Source organism: Megalobrama amblycephala, linkage group LG13 (assembly GCF_018812025.1).
Source record: "Megalobrama amblycephala isolate DHTTF-2021 linkage group LG13, ASM1881202v1, whole genome shotgun sequence".
Lineage (NCBI taxonomy): Eukaryota > Metazoa > Chordata > Actinopteri > Cypriniformes > Xenocyprididae > Megalobrama > Megalobrama amblycephala.
In genome coordinates, this window is record NC_063056.1 from 29,313,168 (window position 1) to 29,325,101 (window position 11,934).

An 11,934-nucleotide genomic window follows, 5' to 3' on the forward strand; every position below is an offset into this window, starting at 1 on the left:
TTAGTTATACAAATCTTTTTCTCTAGCAGTGGTTTTACAGGTGACACAACTGACATCCAAACTTAGATTTTCAGTGTCATATTTTGCTATAGATTTTGGGTAACACAGTAAAACCACAGTAGAATATAGTTCATAACTTTACAGAATATCATATAAAAGGCAGGTTTAATGACAATACCCCAGTGCTCCACAAATTGTCGACCTATATTGCCTTGCCAATAACAAATGTTTAATCTACTGCCAAGTTTTAAATGTATGTGACCTAAAACCCAACCTGAGAAAAATTGTATAATGTGACAACTATCCATGGTCTATATCTAACCATTTATTTCTGATATATTCATTTAATCCTAATCAACAATTTGTATATTGATTTACGAAAAAAATACAAACAAACTGGTTTGTGGTGTGGTGTCAGGTGATGAGCAAGGTTGCAAATTCACGATCCAGATGTCATTGTGCAAGTTGCTCTGAGTGAGGTAATTTGGCTTTGAATAATGCAAAGTTGCTGAGTAAGACACTGCAATAGGACGACTAGGTAAAAGGGAATCTTGTCCTTAGATTGCCTGATGCATATTGCACCAGAAAAAAAGACTTTATTGCAGCTGTGCCTGAATTCTCCTCTCATCAGATTTTTGAATACAAAGCTTTTTGTTCCCATATGGACTATAGAACTATAAATTAAGATAGTGTATGTGAGTGACTTTGTGTCACTCTGAGCATTACCTCACTCACCTTACATTGCACAAGGCCATTGAATTAGCTGAACTGTCTCGTAATGATAAGAAAGATCATGTTTCACAAATGAGCATGTCTGAGAGCAGTGCTCTGGCTGAACCCTGGCCTGTGTGTGTGTGTGTGTGTGTGTGTGTGTGTGTGTGTGTGTGTGTGTGTGTGTGTGTTCACAAGTGTAGAAGATATCTGGTTCGTACAGTATGCTGGCATGTGCATTCTTACAGACTTGGCAGTTAGGGTCCTCTTACAAAGACGCTTAGTCACTGTGACTGCTTTGGAAAGCCCAGGGCATTTGGCCCTAATCCAACACTACATACCGGGGGCAAAAATGTTGAAATTGCTTGTGCATACCATTACTGTTCCCATATGAACAAATATATAGATAGTAAACCTGTCTATGATGTTAATTTGCAATGGAATTTAAGCTCTTTTCTAGATACACATAAGAGAAAGTAAAAATAATGGCGTGGCATTAAGGAGCTGGCTCATTACGAAAGCTAATGCATATTCTGTGACCTTCAGGCACTTCCCTGTATGAAGTGTGACTCAAGGGCAGCTTGTTCAAGTGCATTCCTTTTAGCCCCAGGCCCATGTCACGTTATCTTGACTTTGCACAGGCTAAATGTGGGAGATAGTGAAGTTAAAGGGATAGTTCTCCCAAAAATGAAATTTACCCCATGATTTACTCACCTTCAAGTCATCCAAGGTGTATATGACTTTCTTCTTTCATACGAATACGATCAGAGATATATTTAAAAATATCCTGGCTCTTCCAAGCTATATAATGTCAGTGAATGGGGGGCCTGATTTTGAAGCCAAAAAAAAAGTGCATCCATCCATCATAAAATTAATCCACACAGCTCTGGGGGGGTTAATAAAGTGAAGTGATGGGTTTTTGTAAGAAAAATATACTTATTTAAAACTTTAAAATAACTAGCTTCCGGCTTTTATCAGTTTTTATCAGTTACGCAGTTTCATTCATTCAGACTTTTTCATGTCCTTCCTTATTTTAACGCTGAAAAACAAAGCTAACTTTAACCCATTTAAATTTATACCTGGGTCAAAAATGTCATATGTTAAAAATAATATATTACCAAATATTACTATATAATATTTATTTATTAATATTTATTTTATTATATAATGCAAATATTAGAACAAACAGATATAGAAAATATTATAGAATAATGTCTAGAACTGTCTGTTTAAATAAGATAAATGTGATATCAAGAGGCTCTTCTCCGTATGAGGTGATTAAACATGTCAGAAATAGATTGGAAATGATTTACAAGAACAGGGAGCAAACCAGACATGACAGTGCCAGGTTTGAGATGATGTCACTAAATATAATCCTAGCTTGCAAAATAAATCAAATATTTATTCTACTAAATATATTGTAAAAGGGTGGTTTTTCAGAGAATCATAGGCCTTATAAATTAGATCACAAAAAGACAAACACTAGCTGTCCAAACACTATGTTGCACAGAGTTATAAATGGAGCGATAAATTGGGCAAGACTGTGATACAGAGGCTCAGATAAGAGCACAATGAGGCTCAGATAGGAGAACATTCAGTTCATTTATTATTTCACACTACACCAACCGGGCAATATGATGAAGCTGTTGACTGTAGTAAATGAATAATATCTTAAATATTGTAACATGTACAAAGTAATTCAGTACAGAAAGGAAATTTATATTTTGCCATTTAGAGGACACTTTTAACCAAAGTTACTTACAAATGCAATTTATCATAAGCCCAAAATATTTGCAGTCCTATAAAAACATATATATATACATATATATATAAATATACAAACATATATATATCCTATATATCTAAATGTACTTCAATTGGCAATAAAATACATTTCCAAAATCTAAAAAAAAAAAAAAAAAAAAAAAAATTATAATATATATATATATATATATATATATATATATATTTATATATATTTATATATATATTTATTTATTTTTTTATTTTTTATTTTTTTTGCAGAAACTGTTACACAATTCCAAAATCTATAAGCTTGAGTACACAAGTTAGGAAATAAAATGAAAACAATATTGAATATGTTGAATGCTATTGAAACAAGTGTATCAAATATATACAATATTAAAACAGAAGCTTTTTTGGACTGCTTTTGCTGAATTGTTACATTTCAAACCATGAATTTCACTTTCCAGAATGTTTTCATTCACTGTTCCTTGTTGATGGAATGATCTTCCCAACCCTAATCGTAATGCCGAATTCCTAACAATATTCAAGAAACAGCTGAAAACTCATGCTGAGAGAAAAAAAAGAAAAGAAAAAAAAACTTCACTATTCCTTGATCTCTCCCTGTTCTAGCTTGTATTATTTTCTAAAGAGTGTCTGAAACTTTGTATTACCTGTACTTTTCAGATTACCTTACTATAATACTGGACAGCTTTAGACTAAGTAGCTTTACACCACAAGCAGTTTATCAGAAAAATTTAAAAAAGCCTCAGTTTCTTCTTTTCTTTATGTTTCTTCTTCTACTTCTTCACGCATAAGGAATGTTTTTTCCCAAAAGTCCATTTGTCAAGCTAGTATTGCTATTATTTGCACTTTCAGAACAATATAGATAGTATTTAACATCAGGGGTAAACATGCAATTACCCGAGCATACTCTGTGTTATCTGGTTCATAATAACAGGACTTGCTTCCGGCTGTGTATAATTATATTTGCAAAGGTGTTCAATTCAATGATAAGGTTTAGTGATTCCATACAGGAATTCCCGGAGCCTCCTATGACATGCTCTATTTCCAGATTTAGGCTGTTTGAGTCCTTAAATACAACACTGAGCTCTTCTATCTGAATCAAAGCCACAACACTGGCCAGAGATCAGCAGGATGAGGGAAATAGCTACATAGCTCCATAAAAAGACATTGAAGGATGTTCTTGATTACAGAGGATTGCTGAACTTCCTCCCTAACCCCTGAAAACCAACACCTGGTGTTGCTGCAGCTGTGATGTATGATATTAACACGCACTCGCATACTTACATAGTGTGGACCAAAACACCTAGATTTCCAGGAATGAGGAAATTATACTCCCTCGGCCGTGATATATACCTGCCAATGCAAACTGTATCAGTGGAGAGTTTCTCAATGAGAACCCACAGTGGGAGTAAGAGGATCCCTCTGCACTAATAACGGAAATTGCATGGATAATTTAGGATAGGCTAGAACTGCAAATGAAACATGGCGTATGCGCTAGAAAGTAATATTGTAGTTAGGAACAAAGTGAAAAGATTTAGCAGTTGGTGGTTCAGGGAGCTGCGAGAGAGTAATTGAATCAGAAGAGGTGGGAATTGGAAAGAACAAGGCTTTAAAATGCTATAAAACGGTCTTGCTAACATTGCCATTTTTTGCCTCACTGTTCACTTAGGAACAAAACAATGCACAGTTGTTTAGTTCTGCTTTAGACAAATACATAAACATACTGTCTCAATGAAACATATTGTATGGTGTGGTGTTTCTAATAGAAGACCCCACTGAGCTCCATCAAAAGAGGGAAACGCTCAAACACATTAGAGGGATTTTTACTTTTACTCAATTTAATAAGCCCAATCCTTATCCTATTCCATTAAAAAGCTCAGCAGGGGTGAGCCGAGGGAAACGCACATCAAATCCGAGTTTCTAAAGAACTGAAGGAACACATGCAGACTCATGAGCTCACCTGATGTCTGCGACATTTAATGCACCATTAATTATATATTCTGTTCTTTGCATATTCATAACTGATAAAAGGGCACTTACAGAGCAGGTGAGTTAAGATGGAACTATAAATGTGTGCAAAAGCAGTAAAAGAACTCTGAATATGAATTGAAAAGCCCAAGTTTAATGATGCTGCGTGTCCAGAAGTTACAGAATAAGCTGCAGGGAAAAAAGGGAAAAGTGACCAATCACAGCTTGATTTCTTTTCACATGCCATTGACATTGTTATTTAAAGGAAAACTGTGTCCTTTTTTTTGATGTTTGGGAATTTCACAAGTTCACACTAATCAGAAAATTATGCATATTTGGCTTACTGTCCAAGGGGAAGGCTCTGAGCACGGAATTTGGCCTGAACCCAGAGTACACCACCCGTATCCCTGGCTGGGATAGGAATCGGCCAATAGTGAGGAGGCGGGGTGGCGGAGAGATGCAAAAAACTGTCGAGGAACATAGGTGTGTCGGTTGTGGATAAATATAGGCCTCCTCTCGTGCTGATTGGATAGATCGTTTGAACGTGTTCCTCACAAACTTTGTGAATAAAACATTATCAGGATAACAGTTTTCATTGAAATTCCACATCATCAAAAACCTGGTCAAAATGTATTTATTTTCACATTAAAATGCAAGTACACTCTTAAAAATAATGGTTATAAGGGGGTTTTCGCAGTGATCCCATAGAAGAACCATTATTTGTTCCCTAAAGAACCTTTCACTGAACACTTCTTAAAAGAACCATTTATTTCTTAGTGTGAAGAACATTTTAATAATCTGAAGAACCCTTTTCCACTATAAAGTACGGAAGAGGATTAGGGCCAAGCAATAATAAAAAAATAAAACCATCTCGAGATTAAAGTAGTTAAATTTTGAGAAAAAAGTCGTTAAATTTCGAGAAAAAAGTCGAGATAAAATGTTGAGAATAAAGTCATTAAATTACGAGAAAAAAGTCGTTAGATTATGAGAACAAATTTGTTAAATTATGAGAAAAAAAGTCGTTAAATTTCGAGAAAACAAGTCAAGATAAAATATTGAGAATAAAGTCATTAAATTACGAGAAAAAAGTCGTTAAATTATGAGAACAAATTCGTAATTTAACGAATTTGTTCTCGTAATTTAACGACTTTTTTTCTCATAATTTAATGAGTTTATTCTCAACATTTTATCTTGACCTTTTTCTCGAAATTTAACAAGTTTTTTCTCGAAATTTAACAACTTTAATCTCGAGATGTTTTTATTTTTTTATTATTGCTTGGCCCTAATCCTCTTCCGTAAAAAAGAACCTTTTGTGCCTTGAAAAGTTTCCATGGATGTTAAAGTTTCTTCATGGAACCCTCGATTCCAATAAAAGAGTGTATTTTTAAAATAAGGAATTTGTTTACAATTTATTTTAAAAACATTTTAATTATGACTCATAAAAACTTTTTGAGTAAATTAATTTAATCTATACATGTTTAAATAAAATTAATTATATATAATTAAATACATTTTTAAAATAAAATAATAAATAACTCTATTACAAAATTTAAAGAAAACTAAGCAAAATTAGCAAAAAAAAAAAAAAAAAAGTACTACCTAATTATTTCACAGTCAGAAAACAAAGCAGAATACACAGTTCTGCTTGTGAACATCTGGATTACTAAGTACAAAACTCAGAATTTCTTTCATATATTTTGGAGCCATTGACCTGGAAAACCTTGGTGAACTCATCGACTTGTTCTTCATAGTGCTCATAATATCAACATGGTAAATTTTCCTTCATTAACTGTGATGCTGGTATGATTAATCTTCTGACGTGATCATACAAAGTGTTTGCACGTGTTTGGCAGGGACTAATGAAGCTTGCTAGCACACGAATGGGCAATGCAAAAAATAATACAAAACAAAGAATGAGACAGACTGAGAGATAAGGAAAAGGACAACCAGCTATACAGTGTAAAGTGACTGACTTGAAAAAATTCAAGGCAGATCAAAGGTCACACAGGGGGAATAAGAGCTGCTTTTGAACTTGGTTCTTTGAAGTAATCTTGCAAAAATAAGAAAGGCCAATGTGATTTAGCAACGTACCATTATATGTAAATACTTGACTTTCTGCCAAGAAGCTTACTGGCAGTTATGCGGATGTCATAATGCAATTCAAGCACTTTCACTTCAAATTTCTGTCTTAGTATATTGACTTCTGTATCAGCATAGTATGTTAGCAAAGTTTGAATAGCTTTTTCGATCTCAAGCAAAGAATTTGTGTTTCTATGACACCTAAATGCAAGTTTCCCAAGTCTGACTATTAGTGCTTTGTATGAAAATCATCTTGTATTACACTTAAGATTTAGCAGAACAACTAAGTAACCTGTGAGTTTATCCAACTGCACCCTGGCTGTTAACAAACTCCTGACACTGAAACACTGAAGGCAGTAGACTAACTATCAAAACTCACAACCAAAAATGGAAGTCAACATCTATTTATCCTTTCAGTGTAAAATGTTGAACTTGTTTCAAGCCACTGACTTGACAACTCCTATACGTCAACTTGTAGTCCAAGCCCGGGCCAATATCAGAGCAGAATGACTCACTGTGCCAAATCAGTGTGTTTGCTTAGGAACCACTTCTGTTTAGTTTGTATTAGCTGTTTGCATGCTTGAAGTGCTCTGCTCCTCTCTTGTGTATGTTGGCAACTTCGCCTTAAGCACAGGAGGTCATGTCTCTTAGAGAAATCTGTCCAAGTGTCTCACCGTAGCAGCAGTATTGGTGGGCTACAGTACTTGTATCTACACGTGGACATCCTTAAAACTTCCTGTATGCATAAAATTCTTTCAAAAAAAATGGGGAAAATGTGGTTTGAACCACAGTTCTGGTTGTGCAAAAACTTGGGCACGGCCTTAAAAAAACTGGTTTTAACCAGATCCCTTAGATCTTTGTAAAGTTCAAAGTGCCTAAAATAATCCTTGGAATAAATGTGATAATATTTTTTATTAAAACAAATTTTTAAAAACTTTTCATCATTAAAAAATGTCTGCACAAGTATATCTTTGATGCATACATTACCATTCAATAGTTTTGAACAGTAGTGTATTCATATGTTTGCTTTGCTGCTTGTATATGTTTGCTGTATAATGACAGCCTGACCTTTGACCCATTTTGATGCGTCTAAATATTTGCTGTCAACAAATTCAGTATGGCTAACCCAATGTTATCTTCCAGCTATAGTTTACAGTGGAGAGGGGGGCTAGTTAGGAAAGAGGTACCCTATAAATGGCTCTCTGTCTGGGAGGAAGCTCTAATAAGCGATGGAAAGGTTCACACCTGCTGAGATGGTTTATGACCATGACCTGCATAAATAAACACCTTGACATTTTAATCTACATCGCCTTCATTGACTCTCTAAGGATGTGCCTGAACAGCCACTCAACACACTCACGTTCCCTTAAACTCCTGCAAATGGTCTTTTTTAGCATATAAATGGAATTATGGATTAGCAGCAAATGAAATCTGACAACAAGCTGTTGGGTAAACTGGATTCCGGTCCACCATCTAGACCAGCACTATACCGCTTAAGAAAGTCTGCATTGGCCGTGAATACTCCAAACAAACGCAATAGTTGCAATATTCAGTGACACAATCTTCTAACAGCATATGCCTGCACAAAATCTAGCGGTTCACCCTGGATCATGAAAAGATGAATTCCTTTGACAAAGAACCCTCTATGCAACCAGTGTACCGCACAACCGTGAGCAGAAATATCACCTAAGGCCATTCCTTTCAGAGCAATGCTGCCAAACACTCATGTAACAATTTATGAGACCTGTTAGATAACCTCGCAGCTAGTACAGATGCTACAGACAGAAGTAGCTCTCTTTTAGGAAACAAGAGTTTGTTTCTGCTCTGTGTCATGCACAGATCCCACTCGTCCACTCCGTTTCCATTGATTTACAATCAATAATAAATAAATAAATATATAAATAACCCCAATGTGCAAAAATAAAACATAACACACCTTGTATTGACAAAGAGAGAGCTCATGATGATCATTGTAGGGGCACATTCTCTAAGTTGGAGGGTGGAGGCCACAGTCTAAAGCAGTGAGATCACCTTTCTCTGTTCAAACTTGACAGAGAACCTCACAGTGAAGTGAAGGGTCCTGATGTGAGCGTACATTGTGGAACCTGAAAGACTGAGTCTTTCCCTGAGTCTCTGGTTTGGAAATAGAATTAGAAAACAGAAACAAAAAAAAAAAGAGTAATATACCTGAACGTATATAAAGTATAATATATAAAGTCAGTTCTTGCACGAGGCAGTTCTGCATCTTTCTAATCCCAGCAGTCACTTTAATTCCAAGAAAGGAATCTGTGCCGTTTTGTATAAAGTGTCTACGCACAACAATGTTGTTTGGTGGCCTCTTTAAAATAAAATGAGACCTAATCATTTAACTTCTCAGATGTCCCATGACCAGGGCTGGACTGAGGCTAAAATTCGGCCCTGGACAAACCCAGCCCATGCGGCCCACGAGTTCCCCTGTGAATGTTTTTGCTGGGGTTAGGGCCTTAAATTGGAGTAAATAAATGAATAAATAAAACAAGGACAGTGACAAATAATGATGGATATTATTGAATTTACTACAAATGCAGTTAACAACTTTAATATTGCACTTTTGTCACAGTAAAGCACTGATTTTCATGCCGTTAAGTACATTTAATGCTATCAAATCCTGTCATCATTTACTCACTCTCATGTTGTTCAAACCTGTATGACTTTCTCTCTTCTGTAAAACACAAAAGAAGATATTCTGAAGAATGTTGTCAACCAAACCATTTTGATTAAGCTACCCTTGACTCCAATTATTTTATTTTTTATGTTATACAGAAAGAAAGTAATTCATGTTTGAGTTAATTAAGACATTTTGGGTTGAACTGAACCTTTAAAACAATAACATTTTTAAAGAGTTAACACCTAATTTATGTAAGACACTGATATCTATCTTTCATGATGCTCTCATTGAAATAACATTTTACTTCAATTAAAATTCATAAGAACTATTAAAAATGTCATAAAACATATTTAAAGAAATAAAAACTAAAGCTTTGCCCTTATCCCATGGGATACAGGCTTTAGAGCTGTTTTGTTAAATTATCCTTTAATTGCCCTGATGAAATTTACTATGGTTTAACTGTAAGATCATGGTAGACAGAGCACAGGTAAAACCATGCTTCTTATTACCTTGGGTATATGGTTTCTAAAATAAATAATAAACTATAGATTGTGTAATAAAATATTGTAAGCACAGAAAATACGAAAACAGTCTTTATGAAAGAAAGTGATTTATATTCCTCAATATTAAACATAAGTAGGCCTAATAATAGCAGCATTTTTAATAAATACATTTCTGCCAAAACACCATATTTCTTCACTGTTAGTAGCTGCAAGGTAAATTACTATAAAGGTGGTGGTTTTGGATTGACAAGCTTGTAGTTGTGTGTATTGGCGTTTTCCAATTTACCTCGTCATGTCTTTACATGGTCGCGGCTGTTTTCAGCTAGATTCACCACCGAACCTGTAATGTTCCCATGATATCACACGACTGTTTTAAACTAAATTCTGAAAGGATCAAGGCATCAAGCGACTTGCGCTGTTTATTACTTCATAGGGCGGCAGTGGTGAGCGGGTATATTTGCCTTTTGCAGTTTCTCATGCTCCAATTAAAAACAAAAAACAGCGCGGGAGGGGGAGGTCTCTCTCACTTTGGCCTGTCAGTTCAGAAGACAAACCAATGGGCCGCTGTCCCTGCGTGATGGGCCAGTCCTTGGCAAAAAAATAAATAAAAAAATAAAATAAAATAAAAAAATAACCTTTTATCGGCCCCAAAGTGCGTCGGCCCACTGGGAAAATGCCCGGTATGCCAGATTACCAGTCCAGCCCTGCCCATGACTCATTAAGTGGAAAAATGAACAATTTTGATAGCGTTGATCGCACATCTAAAGTAAAGTGTATAAAACTCAAAATCTACAAATAAGGATGATAAATCTTTAAAAATCACGTTTAAAACATGTCGGTTATCTACATCTACATCAAGTTTCAAAAGCAAGTTGAAATGTTTCAAAATGTAATGCTTCATAAATGTAATGTATTCATTCACATTCACACATTGCAGATGAGTAACCATCAAGTACTTAAAGGGTTAGTTCACCCAAAAATGAAAATTCTGTCATTTATTACTCACCCTCATGCCGTTCCACACCCGTAAGACCTTCGTTCATCTTCAGAACACAAATTAAGATATTTTTGTTGAAATCCGATGGCTCAGTGAGGCCTGCATAGCCAGCAATGACATTTCCTCTCTCAAGATCCATTAATGTACTAAAAACATATTTAAATCAGTTCATGTGAGAATATTTTTGGTGCACCAAAAAAACAAAATAACGACTTGTATAGTAATGACCAATTTTAAAACACTGCTTTAGGAAGCTTCAGAGCGTTTTAAATCTTTTGTGTCGAATCATGATTCAAACTGCTGAAATCACGTGACTTTGGCGCTCCGAACCGCTGATTCAACACGTTGATTCATTATGCTCCAATGCTTCCTGAAGCAGTGTTTTGAAATTGGCCATCACTAAATAAGTCGTTATTTAGGTTTTTTTGGCGCACCAAAAATATTCTCCTCGCTTTATAATATTAAGATTGAACCACTGTACTCACATGAACTGATTTAAATATGTTTTTAATGGATCTTGAGAGAGGAAACGTCATTGCTGGCTATGCAGGCCTCACTGAGCCATGGGATTTCAACAAAAATATCTTAATTTGTGTTCTGAAGATGAACGAAGGTCTTACGGGTGTGGAACGGCATGAGGGTGAGTAATAAATGACAGAATTTTCATTTTTGGGTGAACTAACCCTTTAAAGCCTTCCTTCTAAGATTCTTGAATAGCATGAAACTTTCATAGATTACTCTAATTATCGTGAACAAAAATGCTCTTTCATAAAAAGATCAAAATAAGTTATGTTTTTTTTTTTTTTTTTTTTAAACTTACCTTCACACAGCCATATGTGTGTACATCATTTCCAGTTCTCTTATCACATGACAACAAAATGGCTTCCTACATGTTGGCTTTTAAACTTAAAAAAGTTTTTAAAATATTAATACTGTTTTTTTTTTTTTTTTTAAGTAGCTAGTTCATCATATTTTTAATGAAACCTCTTTCCCTTTTATAATCTACCAACAGTTGTACCACATTTATAATTTTAGCCTCACAAAAAATATCAAAAATTAATTTCAGTTCAGAAATTAAAAACCTGTTCTCCACAGAAAGTCGATTTTTGCATGATTTGTATTTTTTCCCACAAATAATCCATTCACCCACTGAAGAATCTGCATATAGATGTGCACGCAAATTTAGAGGCGTCTTTTCTTTTTAAATCGCAGACCCCCTGCTCGCGTGTTTACCACATCATGTACACGGACACAAGTGT